Source organism: Stegostoma tigrinum, chromosome 12 (genome assembly GCF_030684315.1).
Source record: "Stegostoma tigrinum isolate sSteTig4 chromosome 12, sSteTig4.hap1, whole genome shotgun sequence".
Lineage (NCBI taxonomy): Eukaryota > Metazoa > Chordata > Chondrichthyes > Orectolobiformes > Stegostomatidae > Stegostoma > Stegostoma tigrinum.
The window spans coordinates 52,519,189-52,533,735 of record NC_081365.1 but is presented as its reverse complement, the minus strand read 5'-3'; the positions used below and the strand labels follow the sequence as shown (position 1 = coordinate 52,533,735).

Genomic DNA, 14,547 nt, shown 5'->3' with positions numbered 1-14,547 from the left:
AGCTCCACCAACCTTTCCTCTTAAGAACTGCCCTAAAGTCCAGGCAACATCCTGATAAATCTCCCCTGCACCCTCTCTTTAGCTTCCACATCCTTCGTATAACAAGGCAACCAGAACTGAGCACAATATTCCAAGTGTGGTCTAACCAGAGTTTTATAGAGCTAAAGCATAACCTTGTGGTCCTTAAACTCAATTCCCCTGCCAATGAAAGCCAACACAACATATGCCTTCATAACAATCCTATCAACTTGGGTAGCAACTTTGAGGGATCTATGGACGTGGGCCCCAGGATCCTCCTGTTCTTTCACACTGCCAAGAATCCTGCCATTAACCCTGTAATCGGCGTTCAAATTCGGTCTTCTAAAATGAATCACTTCACACTTTTCTGAGTTGAATTCAATCTGCCACAATAAAATAGAAAGAGATTTGAAATGCTGGTTTAAAGTGATGCAGTTAAAAAAAGATGTTAAATGTTGAAGAAGCGGGCAAGGGAAGTTCAAATCTAAATGCCATTTTTTTTAATGTGAGAGGAGAAAGACTGAAAAGGGACTGGATGGCCAACTTTTCCATACAGAGGGCGGTTCGTTTGTGGATTGAACTACCAGAGGAAGTGGTAGATGCAGTTACATTTTCATTATTTAAAAAGCATTTGGACAGACACATGAATAGGAAAGATTTCGTGGGATATGGGCCAAATGCAGACATGTGGGACTAGCTTAGCTTCAGAAACTTGGTCAGCATGGATGAGTTGGAATGAAGGGTCTGTTTCCATCCTATGTGAATCTATAGTCTATAAGGCTCTGATGACAAAACAAATCAAGCCATAATCTAAAGTCCCGTGTATGAATGCTTAGATTTTGTACAGACTTTGCCAAAGTTTGAGGGAAAGGATGTGGAAGGATTTTCTACATCGTTTGATAATTGAGCAATGCAAGTGAAGCGGCCAAAGAAAATCTGAACATTGACCACGAAAAGCAAGTTGACAGATAAAGCACATGAAATTATATCATCATTATCGGACAAGGTTTCTATGAATTATGACCCTATGAAACCTTTAGGGGGTCATTTGGCCCATCAAGCCTGGTTCACCATTTGATCATGTCTGTTATGTTCTTCAACTCAGTCTTCTGCCTTTTCCCCATCACCCTTGATGCCTTACTAATCAAGAATCTATCTACTACTGTCTTAAACAAACTCAATGACTTGGTCTCCACTGGCCTCTGCAGCAATGAGATCCACAGACTGACTACACTGTGGCTAAAGAAATTTCTCCTCAGTTGAGTTCTAAAATGTCATCCCTGCATTCTCAGGCTGTAATCTCAGGTCCAATTCTCTCCTACAAGTGGTAATACTTTCTCCACATTTACACAATCCAACCTCTCATAATCTGTATGAATCATTGAGATCACATTCATCCTTCTACACTCCATCAAGTACAGAGTTAGAGCCCTCAACTGCACCTCATGTGACTAAATCTTCATGCCTGGGATCATTCTTGTGAACCTCCTCTGGGTCTCCTCCAAGGTCAACATATACTTCCTTACACAGGGCCCAAAACCACTTACTGTGTTCCAAACACAGTCTAACCAGAGCATATACAGCTTCAACGGTATGTCACTATATCTCAAACAACTGCTTTGAATGCATATGAGTTAGTTCCTGAAACATACAGGCAAAGGTGTCAAATTTGCGGAAGCAGACTTGGCAAGCCTACGTCAAATTTGAAAGAGTAAAGAAAAGTAATTTTGACAAGTCAGTATAAGGCATTCTGAGTAAATAGCACATAAGTTGCTCTCATAGAAATTTACTTCTTAGAAAGATTTAAGAACTATCTTTTTTTTATATTTAGAGCTCATGTTGAAGACCAGAAGGTTGCAACTGCTTGACAGGTTTCATTGCTGCCTGTTGATAATGAGCCAGAGGTGAACATCAAGGCCCAAGTCTGCCGATTACAACAGAATGAGGCATCTTTGTCCATAACACTGTATACATAAGAAAGAGGCCAAAAAGGGAACGCAAAAGAAAAATGTAGTGTTTCAAATTGTGGTCTTGATTACGTGCAGGAAACCAGAGGTAAAGATTGCTCTGAGTACAGGAGTGGTGCATACGACAGATGAAAGATTTGAAGGGCTTTTGACAATGGGAAAGATAACCCTTCTTCTTCAAATGATGTATGCAAAGTCATAATTATATTTAGAGACATTAGAGTTACTCAACTTCCATCACCGGAAAAGCACAGTTTTCCTTCCGAGAGTACAATGAATGACAATAGTCCAATAAATCGGGTAATTTAAAGGTTTTTCTTGGTGCTGTTGTACAAAGTGAAATTAGAGTCAGGCAGTTTGTCTGGTACGGCCGTAATAAGAATTATTAAGAAAATCAGCTGGAGTAAAAGTTATAGATTTATTTATTATCACACAAAGCTAGAATGAGATTTAGAGATGGAACTATTACAGGAACAAGTTACAAGTATTATTCCACCATGTCTGGTGACCAAAGCAGTGGCAAAGCAATTTCCAAGAATAGATGAAAGGGTTTTAGAGTGCTATTATATTAGAAATAGCATTCTGACAGGAGGTGGAGGCATCCTCACTGATCTGCTGATAAAGAATGAATGGCTAGTTAATATGTTTTTGAAGAACAACAGGAAGAGGTTATAAGGTATGTATCCTAGTAGGAAAATTCACGGAAATCTGGACAGATACACTTGGATGTATTATATTAGCCAGATCTGATATGGACCAAAGCTGTTGAGGTTCACCAGTGGTATTAGTTCCTGCAATGGGTGCCTCAACTAGATACAGCACAGATTACTGAAAAAAAAAAGCAGTAATGAAAATAGATTCACATCCACATCCATAGTTCGAAGGTTGGATTGGTAAGGTCAGCAGTTCTTCATTCCTTTCTAAAATTGTTCTATTGAAAGAATACCGACAAGTATAAATATCATCAAAAGCAAAGGAGATGTAAGCCTTTCTTACATGAAAATGGTCTATGTCAATGTCAGTCGATGCTATTAGAGTTTAAGAATTCCTATTTCAAAGATTTATTAATCAAATCACAGCTAAAGTGCCAAACTGTGAAGGCTGAGATAATGCTATAATATACATTAATCCCTAGGAAGAATGATAGGTTTAACGTATGATGAACGGCTAAGGATCCTGGGATTGTGCTCATTAGAGTTTAGAAGTTGAGGGGAGAACTAATAGAAACTTACAAGGTAATGTATGGTTTAGAAGGGGTGGACGCTAGGATGTTGTTTCCGTTAGGTGGGGAGACTAGGACCCGTGGGCACAGCCTTAAAATTAGAGGGGGTAAATTTAAAACTGAAATGAGGGGACATTTCTTCAGCCAGAGAGTGGTGGGCTTGTGGAATTCATTGCCACGGACTGCAGTGGAGGCCGGGATGTTGGATGCTTTCAAGGCAGAGATCGACAAATTCTTGATCTCAAAAGGAATCAAGGGCTACGGGGAGAGTGCAGGGAAGTGGTGTTGAAATGCCCATCAGCCATGATTTAAATGGCGAAGTGGACTTGATGGGCCGAATGGCCTTACTTCCACTCCTATGTCTTATGGCCTTATGGTCTAAGAACATGTAGAACAACTAGAAGACCTTTTTAACCAACTACAATTAACTGGTTTTGTAATAAACTCGTAAGTATATATTTGCAAAAGTGAGTAGCAATCAGGTAAATAGGTCATTTGGTGATCTTCTTGAAACACCATCAATGGTGTATTATTCTAAGTTAAGTCTTAACACTTTCAAGAAATCTAGTATTGACATATGATTCATCTCTTCGGAGACTTGAAACTAGATCATCAGCAGACTGCAAATGCTACGTTACAGTCAATGTTTTCACTCAAGAGTGAATTGGTTATCAAACAGGTTCTTCAAAGTGCCAGAGAACATGAAAATGAACAGTATGTTCAAGAAATTTGCAAATGAAACTAATAACAGATATCGGTTTGCTGTTTTCTGGCTGATTCTGCAAGTATTCCAAAATTAACATGATACAAATGTGATACTTGACTACATCGCATTCAATTGTTGAAGTTGACTGCAGGAATAAGTGTTACTTAAAGCAGTAATAACTTCAAAATCTTTTAACTCTCCCTATTATTAATAGATGGTTAGATGTTTGAATAATGTCACTTTATTTAAATGCTAAATGTGTAACACAACAATAATATTGGATGCTGTCCCTGAGTTAAACAGTTATTCTGCACTTAAAAAAAAATCGTTAATAAGGATGTCTACTTTTGTAAAAGATAGCATGCCATAGTCATAGTCGTAGAGTCAAGAATGTCACTTCTGCCAAGTGTATGTTTATTCTTACTGAAGAATTAGAAAGAAAGGAAATTTGGCTGAATAGATATTGTTGATGTAGTTTCTCTGTTTGCTGGCATTTTAATTGCGATCCTATGAACATATAAATTGTCAGTTCTCTACTCCCTTCCATAGCTAACAATGGAGGAGGCTAGCCCTGTAACCAGTTAGCTTTATAATCAACATGGGGTTCTGGTCACCAGTGTCCTAATTGTAAATGCAGCTTAAGACAAATGCAAGAAAATGAGGTCATGTAGAGAATTTGACTGCCATGATTCAGTCCTCACTTATCTTCTACTGAAATTTAATTATTTTCGCAGGAATAGTAGCTCCAGCAAAGGAAACATCACTTACTATGACATATTTTCAAATTTTCCACTGGTACACATTGTGATTCCATTGATGTTGGAAAGTGGAACTTGTCTAATGAAGGTAGGAGACATATTATAGTTGTCACAGTGGATAAATATGCAGAAGTGGACTTATATCAATTTTAATTTATATGAATCTGTATTTGTATTAATCCTTCCATGTAAGAAATGGATAAGATAGCAAATGATTGATGCAAATGCTAAGTTGTCTTTGAATATTGTGGAGTTATTGATGCACACAGTATTTCATTTTTTTAATGCTGTTCTATCAATTTTTTGGTTCATCAGAGAATTCAGAAATTGGTTGAAGGCAAGGAATCACTTCAAAGTGCTACTAAAGAGGAATATCTACTGCCTAGTACCTTGACTAGTGTATCACATCTCCACTGAAAGGAGGTTTGCTGTCCTTTAGTACTGTTGCTGAGTTTTATCTTCAGTTTAATTTAACTTACATACATGGTGATAAGAATCAAAGACAGTTTAGAAATATCAGCAATTTCTGATTTTAAACTTCGATGGAATGTAGAAATAGGGAAAACATTTAAAATGTTAGTTCTACACTTGGAAAAAAACATGTTTCTTTTCCTATTGTTGTTCATGGGCTCCTTGAGGTATGCCTCCAGAGGTCAACATTCATATAGTTCAGAGAACTTCTACTTAGCTACCAGAGATGATGGGAACTGCAGATACTGGAGAGTCCGAGATAACAAAGTGTGGAGCTGCATGAACACAGCAGACCAAGCAGCATCGTAGGATTTGGTAGGAAATTGAATATTGGTAAGTCATTGGTTTGGAAATAAAAGTGAGACTGATGCTCTGGCTCTCCTGCAGAACATCTGCCCTGAACTCAGTAACTCTGCTTTATTTCCAATTCAAGCAAATATTATCTTGGAAGGGCCAATGAACCACAATATTATATGCAGACTACAGAGCTTGCATAAAAAATATATCTAACAATACAATGATAGTTTGTAAAATCTCACAGACATCTTAGGATGCTGCTTGGCTTGCTGAGTTCATCCAGCTCCACACTTTCTACTTAGTTACCTCCTGATTTGTAGTAACCTTTGTATATTAGGAGTGATTTTCAAAAAACTGCAGTCATCTTCAATTAAAGGAATATTCATTTTACATTTCAGTGGTTCATGGATAATTACCCAAAGCCCAATGGGAAGACAATAAAATGTGTTTTTGCATCTTCTGGATCCAACTCTTTCCAACTGTAAACTTGCCAGGTTTTTTTTACTGAACTGCATTTCAAGCCTGTTGGTCCAGTGACTTTTTAACATTATCATATCTGTGAGATTTTACAAAATATCATCGTATTGTTAAATATATTTTTTATGCAAGCACTGTAGCCTGCATATAATATTGTGGTTCATTGGCCCTTCCAAGATAATATTTGCGTGAATTGGAAATAAAGTAGAGTTACTGAGTTCAGGGCAGATGTTCTACAGGATAGCCAGAGGATCAGTCTCACCTTTATTTCCAAACCATTGACTTACCAATATTCAATTTCCTTCCAAAGTTTATGATGCAGCGTATCATCCAGGGTCTACCAATCTATAGGCAATGGCCCAGCTTTTCTACTGGCCAAATAGTCATTATTCCAACACAGGTGGGAGTTATGCATGGGGACCTTACAGAAGCCTTATCATAACACACTTGAAACACATCCTTCCAAAACATTCAGAGAATTTGGATGTTTTGATGAAATTAAAAAAACAAAATTACTCAAGGAAAGATAGACTATTTAAAATTCGTCCAAATCCTGAGAAACTATTAAACTGACACCCACCCAATCTACTTCCAATTACACCTGTGCAGATTACTCACATCCCCATTCATTTCCATTCCAAGCCACTCACCATTCTGACTTGGAAGTATATTGCCATTCCTTCAGTCTCACTGGGACACTGACCTGGAACTCATCCCTAACTGGGGTGCAGCAGTTCTAAGAGAAACTCTCCACTAGCATCTCAAAGTGCACTTAACTTTTGTGGAGACCTTTAGAGGAATCCAGATGCAAAGGAACTGCCATAGGACAATCCGACTGCCTGGGCAATTCCTTCTGAGCCTACAATGATGGAGTTCTACAGGATCCCACGCACAACTTGTAACTACACTAGAATGATGATTAGCCATCAGAAAATCTGCCCCATGATTTCCAAAAAGCAGTTTGGTTTTTCATGATTGCACCATTTTAGCTACTGTCAACCAAGACACTTTGCTTTGATAATTGTTTTTTATTCTCAGAAATTCTATATATATAGCGGAAAATGTCGTAAACGCTTCTTTATAACAGCATTTAAATGATTATGGAAATGAGATCTAGTTATAATTTCTCATGTCTCACTCAACACTTTGAGATCAATTTTAAGTTTGGGGTGCAGATGGTGGAAGTGTCAGAGGATGATGCGTTGGATCCGAAGTTTGGTGGGGTGGTTCGTGATGTTGAGGGGAATTCTGTTTTGACTGTTATTGCGGGGAGGAGGTGTGGGGGATGAGTTACAGGAAATGCAGGAGACACAGTTGAGCACGTTCTTGACCACTGAGGAGTGGAAGTTGCGACCCTTTCCAGAATAATTTTAAGACTACTTACCTGATAGAAACTGGGAAACCATTGTGATAAAATGAGGAGGTTACTTAAATCTCACAATTTGGGCCTTTTTATATCTTTGCCAGTCTTAATCTGTACATTTCTGCAAGACCAACAACAATCTGATTACAACAGGATGACTTCAGCTTATAAGTACGCTTCTAGTGTGCAAGTGGAAAACACCCACCCACATAGGCTCTTTAGAAACAAGAGTGCTTGCTGCAATTTATCAGCTTGTTGGTTAGCCTGAATGGCAGGTCGCACATGTCTGAACTTCCTATCCAATGCGACAAGCAGTTGCTGCTTTCTGATGGAAACTGACCATAGATATGCAGATAAGTTAGGAGTGTCAGAACTGAAATTTAGATTAGAAAGTGTACTTTGTTGTCACCTGACTCACTGAAGCCTACAATGAATGTGAATCCTTATGATCAAATGAAATTGTAACCCATCACTTTCGTCATTTCTGCACAAGAAGTGAACTGAGAATCTAAATAGGTGGGAGAGCGAAGCTTTGACATCAAAGCAATATTAAATTATATGTGGCAACAAAACTGAAGTCAATAGAAATTGGGGAAAACATATTCCATTCCCAGCACAAAAGTGTATGACTGTGAGAAGTCAGTCACCTTAGTCTCAGAAGATTGTTGCAGGACTCGCTCAGGTTATATCCCTGCTCAAACATTTTCAGCTGCTCCATCAATGGTCTTCCTTCCATCATAAGGGTAGAAGTGGGGGTGTTCACTGATAACTCCCAACAATGAAGCGTTCTGTTCCCTTTGTCATTCAGAAGGTTTCATTTTTGCATTGCATAAATGCTTGAACACAACTTACCCACTGCAGTTGAGATGTATCTTTATTTCCATTTCAGGTAAACTAAAATTGAAGGAGCTGCTTCACATTTCCTTATGTTTTCTCTGTTAATGTTACTTTATGTATTCTTTTCCAGATGTCTACTTCTTGGTTCATTTTAACCACTCGGTCGAACACAATGATAATGTATTATCGCTCTGTGGATTTGTATTTTTCAAGTTTCTGGCCAAGTGAAAGCTTTAATAATATCTGTACCACAGCAATTCACTCTGTTCTTTGTCATTTATCTTGCTGCTGCTAAAGTATCCATTATCATACACATTAAGGAGAAAACATTATGTAACCTGAGAACATAATTTCTGCCTTTACAGCATGTATTAAACATGTACAAACTGGGAATGGACATGAATACCAGTCTTGATTACATCCCAAGAATCAAAATATATGTTATAAATATTCCAGGCCTCACATGAATATGAGTAACATAAAACATTAACATCAAATGGGCAAATGTATCCAAAGATGTATGCAAGGTGAGTGTAGGTGGGGAGGTAGGGAGGAGTTAGGTCAGTCCAGGGAGGACTGACAGGTCAAGGGGGTGGGATGAGGTTAGTAGATAGGAGATGAGGGTGGAGCTTGAGGTGGGAAGAGGGGATACGTTGGAGGAAGGACAGGCTAGGAAGGCCAGGTTAGGAAGGCAGGGATGAGCTGGGCTGGTTTCGGGTTGCGGTGGGGTAGGGGAGATTTTGAAGCTTGTGAAGTCCACGTTGATACCATTGGGCTGCAGGTTCCCAAGGGGAATATGAGTTGCTGTTCCAGCAACCTACAGGTAGCATCATTGTGGTACTGCAGGTGGCCCAGGATAGACATGTCATCTGCGGAATGGGAGGGAGAGTTGAAATGTTACACAACCGGGAGGTGCAGTTGTTTATTGCGAACCGAGCGTAGGTGTTCTGCAAAGTGGTCCGCAAACCTCTGCTTGGTTTTCCCCGATGTAGTGGAGGCCACAACGGGAACAGTGGTTGCTGTATATCACATTAGCAGATGTGCAGATGAACTTCTGCTTGATGTGGAAAGTCTTCTTGGGCCTGGGATGAGAGTGAGGGAGGAGGTGTGGGGGCAGATGTAGCACTTATTAGGGAAAAGTGCCCTGTGAGGTGAAGCTGGAGGGGAGTGTGGAGCGGACAAGAGAGTCATGGAGAGAGTTGTCCCTCCGGAAAGAAGACAAGAGTGGGCAGGGAAAAATGTCTTTGGTGGTGGGGTCGGATTGCAGATGTGTCTGAGGATGATGCGTTGGATCCGGAGGACGGTGGCATTGTATGTGAGGATGAGGGGGATTCTGTTTTGGTTTTTACAGCAGGGAGGGGGTGTGCGGGATGAGTTGCAGGAAATGCAGGAGACCTGATCGAGGGCATTCTTGACCACCGAGGGGTGGGAGTTTGTAGCCCTTGAAAAACGAACACATCTGAGATGTACGGGAGTGGAATGCCTCATCCCGGGAGCAGATGCAGTGGAGGCAAAGGAATTGGGAAAAGGGGATGGCATTTTTGCAGGGAGGTGGATGGGAGGAGGTGTATTCTAGGTAGCTGCGGGAGTCGGAGGGCTTGAAATGGATATTGGTTTCTAGGTGGTTGCCGGAGATGGAGACAGAGATGTTCACGAAGAAGAGAGAGGTATTAGAGATGGTCCAAGTGAACTTAAGGATGGGTTGGTAGGTGTTGGTAAAGTGGATGAACTGTTCAAGCGCCTCATGGGAACATGAGGCAGTGCCGATACAATCCCCCTCATCCTCACATACCATGCCACCATCCTCCGGATCCAACGCATCATCCTCCGACACGTCTGCAATCCGACACCACCACCAAAGATGGAGGAAGAGGTGGGATTTAGGGCCAGTGTAGGTGCGAAAGAGGGATTGTTCCACGTAACCTACAAAGAGGCAGGCATAGCTTGGGCCTATGCAGGTACCCATGGCCACCCCCTTCCTCTGCAGAAAGTGGGAGGAATTGAAAGAGAAGTTGTTGAGGGTGAGGACAGGTTTGGCTAAGTGGATGAGGGTGTCAGTGGAGGGGGACTGGTCAGGACTGTGGATCAGGAAGAAGCGGAGGGCCTTTAGGCCATCTTATGGGGAATGTAGGTGTATAGGGACTGGATGCCCATGGTAAAGATGAGGTATTGGGGACCAGGGAGTTGGAAGTTCTGGAGGAGGTGGAGGGCTTGTGTGGTGTCACGGACGTAGGTAGGGAGTTCCTGGACCGGGGGAGAAAATGGAGTCCAGATAGTTGCAGATAAGTTTGGTGGGTCAGGAGCAGGTGGAAGACAATGGGTCGTCCAGGGCAGTCAGGTTTGTGGATTTTGGGAAGGAGATAGAAGCAGGCTGTGCAGGTTGGGGAACAATGAGGTTGGAGGCTGTGTGTGGGAGGTCACCTGAAATGATGAGGTTGTGGATGGTTTGGGAGATGATGGTTTGGTGGTCGGGGTTGGGGTCACGATCAAGGGGGCGGTAGGAGGAAGTGTCAGAGAGTTGGCATACTGCCTCGGTGGTGTAGGGGTCAGTGCGCCTTACTACAAATGCGCCCCCCCTTGTCTGCGGGTTTGATGGTGAGGTTGGGATTGGAGCGGAGCAAGCAGTGGGCTGCATGTTCTGCAGGGCAGGGGTTGGAGTGGGTGAGAGGGGTGGAGAGGTTGAAGCGATTGATGTCACGACGGCAGTTGGAGATGAAGAGGTTGAGGGAGGGTAGAAGGCCTTGGGGTGTTGTCCAGGAGAAGGGGGTGCATTGGAGGTAGGAGAAGGGGTCAGTAGAGGAAGGGTTAGGCTCATGGTTAAAGAAGTAAGCATGGAGACGGAGGCGGCGGAAGAACTGCTCTATGTCCAAACATGATCAGTATTCGTTGATGTGTGAGTGGAAGGGGACAAAGGTGAGCCCTTTACTGAGGACTGGCTGTTCATCCTCAGTATGGGGGAGGTCTGGAGGGATGATGAAGACTCGGTAGGGCTGAGTACTGCTGTCTCCTCTGCAGCTGCTGGCTGTGGAGGCAGTGGGTGGAGCGACATCGGTGTCGGCAGTGGTGCACGGAGTGGCATCGGCGGTGGTAGACGGAGTTATGTCGGTGGTGGTGGGCGGAGTTGCGCTGGCATCGGTGGTGGGTGGAGCGGGTTAGGAGGCAGCAGCAGCAGTGGCAGCAGGGGCACCTGTAGCATCTATGGTGTTGGCCTCAGAAATGGAGGCAGTGGCATCAGCAGTGGTGTCGATGGCGTTCGCTGTCCCAGAAGTGGTGTACGCTGTGGCAGAGGATGTGACATCATCAGTGGTTGCTCCGACAGTTGTCACATGGCCAAAGGTGGTGGGCACATTGTGGGGAAGGTCCTGGGTAGGGTTGGGGTTATAGGAGGTGGAGGAGGCCCATTTTCAGTGGTAGGCACCAATAAGTTTACTGCACTTACGGCTTTTTTGGGTCCAGTAAAGCTGAGTAGAATTGTGAGTTCAGGTTCTGGATCCGACGAAGAATAAAAAACAGGAGAGGTCCTTTGCAAGTCTGAGAGAGGGAGGCTCTGAGCTGGGGTAGGCTTGATTGTAGTGCCAGGAGATGCCGGCACATTGCTGCAAGTGTGTTTCAGGGGTAACAGAGAGAAACGCTTCTGAAGGGTCTCAATGCTCTGAATGTAGACATTGTCATGGCTGGGGCAAAATTGGGAATGTCTGAATGTGGACTGTAGTCCATTGGGGATGATCTGGTTCTGTGGGCAGGTACTAAGAAAGGTGATGTGGTTGTATATGCCCCAGCTGTGTGAACACAGAATCAGATATTACTGTGCACTCTGAAGAAATAATGCCTGCTATTCCAATGAATGTTGATTGACCTGCTATTTTCAAGTATATGAGCTGTTGCATTATATGCACTGCAAAAATGAAATGTTTTGATGGCCATTTATGAACCCACACCATATTAATCCCTGCTCAAGGGAAGTGCTACACGACGAGGTTTCATCTTTGCTTTCTGCATCATAGGATAGCAGACTGGACACCTGCAGAAGTCAAAACAGTGTTTCAACACCACTGCAGAGTGGACTAGGCAGAGGAACAACCATAGGACAAGAGGCTTGGCCTGATCTGAAGTAAATGCTTGGAAGGCCAGATATTATTCAATTGTCAGCTACTTACATCACTACCAACATTCAGCACCCAAAGGGAACTTTGCAATTATCCAGAAATCACACTTTACTGTCTCCAGGTGAATTGCCTGGGCTGTCCCCTTATGCTGCTGACTATCTCAAACTATACTCTTCACCTCCACGCTCTTTGACGATGATGTACTTTTATTGAACTTCTCAGTGCTGCTGATAACTTCCAAGTGCTGTCTACTTTCCAAGTGACTTCATGATATCCCATGTACATTATCAGGCTGTCCCTATTTGAGAACAGGTACCACCATGCTTTGTTTAAGTAAAGAAGTTAAAGAAAGTAAATAATACTTTTAACTGCACATTACAGACCAATTGATCTCCAGGTGAGAACCCTTCATTTATGCTGTACTTTATATTTACATTTTTCAATTTTAAGTATAATTGTATGTAACTATTTATAATATCAGCGTAAACACATATAAAATATTCCTGTGACTATTGGAGATGTCTGGTCTATTCCTTTTAGGTCAAAATCATTACTTCGCTTTACTAGTCCACAGATTGATTCAAGTCCATTTCATCAAACCTTTAACAAAAAAGAAACAATTTGCATTTAACAAAGAAAAATAAGTGGGATTTTCACATTTTCAGTTAAAGTGCTTTGTCAAGTGAGAGTTATGGCATTCAATCTGCCATAATACAGACCAAATTTTTTTCACACAATCGCCTTATTAACTATGCAGCCAGGCTCTTGGAATCCTTTTTCAGAGAACTATGCCGCTGGAGAATTGGGAAGTACTTGCTGCTACCAAGGCATTTGTACCTTAGGCACAATATTCAAAGCCCAGTTGTACACCACTTCAGACGTTTCAATTAGTATCAACAGGCAAAGGCAATATGGACAAATGTTGCCACCCCATTTAATAATGTGTGCTAGGTGTAAATGAACACCCAGAGGTATAAGACAAAGATCAGTGATCTTCTGTACTTTGCAAGATAAATGCCATGGGCTAGATGGTGAGCAGAAACCTGCTGGATACCCCACTATCCACCTCCTAAGGGTTACCATTGAACAGAAACTGAACTGGGGTAGCTATTTAAATACTGTGATTAAGAACAAACTGGAAGCTTGGAATAACTCATCTTTTGAATTCCTGAAGCCATTTGCCATCTGAAAAGGACAAGTCAGGAGTGTCAAGGATGATATGTCTGGGTGAGTGAAGCTCTAACAGCACTCAAGAACCTCAATGCCAATACAACTAAGCGGGCTGCTTGACTGCACATTGTCCGTTATCGTCAATAATCATATCCTCCACAACTGATATGCCAGGGAAGACATTGAGTCCCATCTATAGGATCTGCTACAGCAAGATGCTAAGTCTGCAAGTCTGCTTCAATTGTCCCTTCCAAAAAACATGACTCCTGCCACCCAGAGGAACTGCAGATGCATGCAAACACTAATACACTCGCAAGTTCTACTTCAAGATTCATAACATCCTGATATCATTCTAAACTGCTGTTCATTCACTGTCACTGGGTCAAAATCCAGAACTCCCTTCCTAATAGCATGGCTGAATGATATGATATGGTGCAGTGAGTGGCATGAGAGATTGCTGATAGGAGATATCATGTGAAGAAGCATTCACTGACTGACCATTTGTGTGTGGCCATTAGACTTGTTGTGGCATTCTGCCACCTCCTTATGTCCAGACTTGGAGAGCTGTAATTAAATACTTCAGCAGATTCTGACACAGAGGTTTAATTGAAAGAGCTTGCTAATGAAATAAAGATGAACCACGGTTGCAGAAACTTGAATTGTCCAGCTGTGCAGTTAGAAAAAAGTAGCTGCTTGAGGGATTTTCTCCGGCTGGAGATCTAAAGATAGAAATGGCTAGAATAAACAGAACAGCTCATAATAAGAAGTATAAATGGTCGAAAAGATAAGACCTAAAGGTGCTATTCAAAAAGGAAGATAAATTTTAGATGGTAAAACACAATAGTGGAAATGTCAACGTTCTTCAAAATCTTTGGAGTTTTGTATTTAACAATAATCAAAACAGATCATAACAAATCAATTTTTCCTGAAATTTCAGTCGCTGCTATAAAAGTCATAAAAGTAATATTGCCTGAACACTTGAGTTAACAGTTGAATGTCCTAAGGTATGAGTTAACAAACAAATTAGTCACTGAGGATGTCACTTCTATCTTGTTTTGGTAGATCAATACCTTGTTGACTGTTCCAAACATGTACGGCATACTTATGTGCAAGGTATATGTAGTTAAAATCAGGAGTAAAGTGCAATCAAGACAG

General features: G+C 41.7%; 1 long non-coding RNA gene across 1 annotated transcript in view; it reads left to right on the top strand.

Moving 5' to 3' along the window:
* The window catches only part of LOC125457247 (uncharacterized), a 352,059-nt gene extending 339,421 nt beyond the window's left edge, over positions 1 to 12,638 (top strand). The window contains exons 4-5 of the long non-coding RNA XR_007248583.1: positions 4,648 to 4,759; positions 12,121 to 12,638. This is a non-coding gene — a long non-coding RNA (uncharacterized LOC125457247). The remainder of the gene's footprint in view (positions 1 to 4,647; positions 4,760 to 12,120) is intronic.
* Positions 12,639 to 14,547: the final 1,909 nt, after the last annotated feature.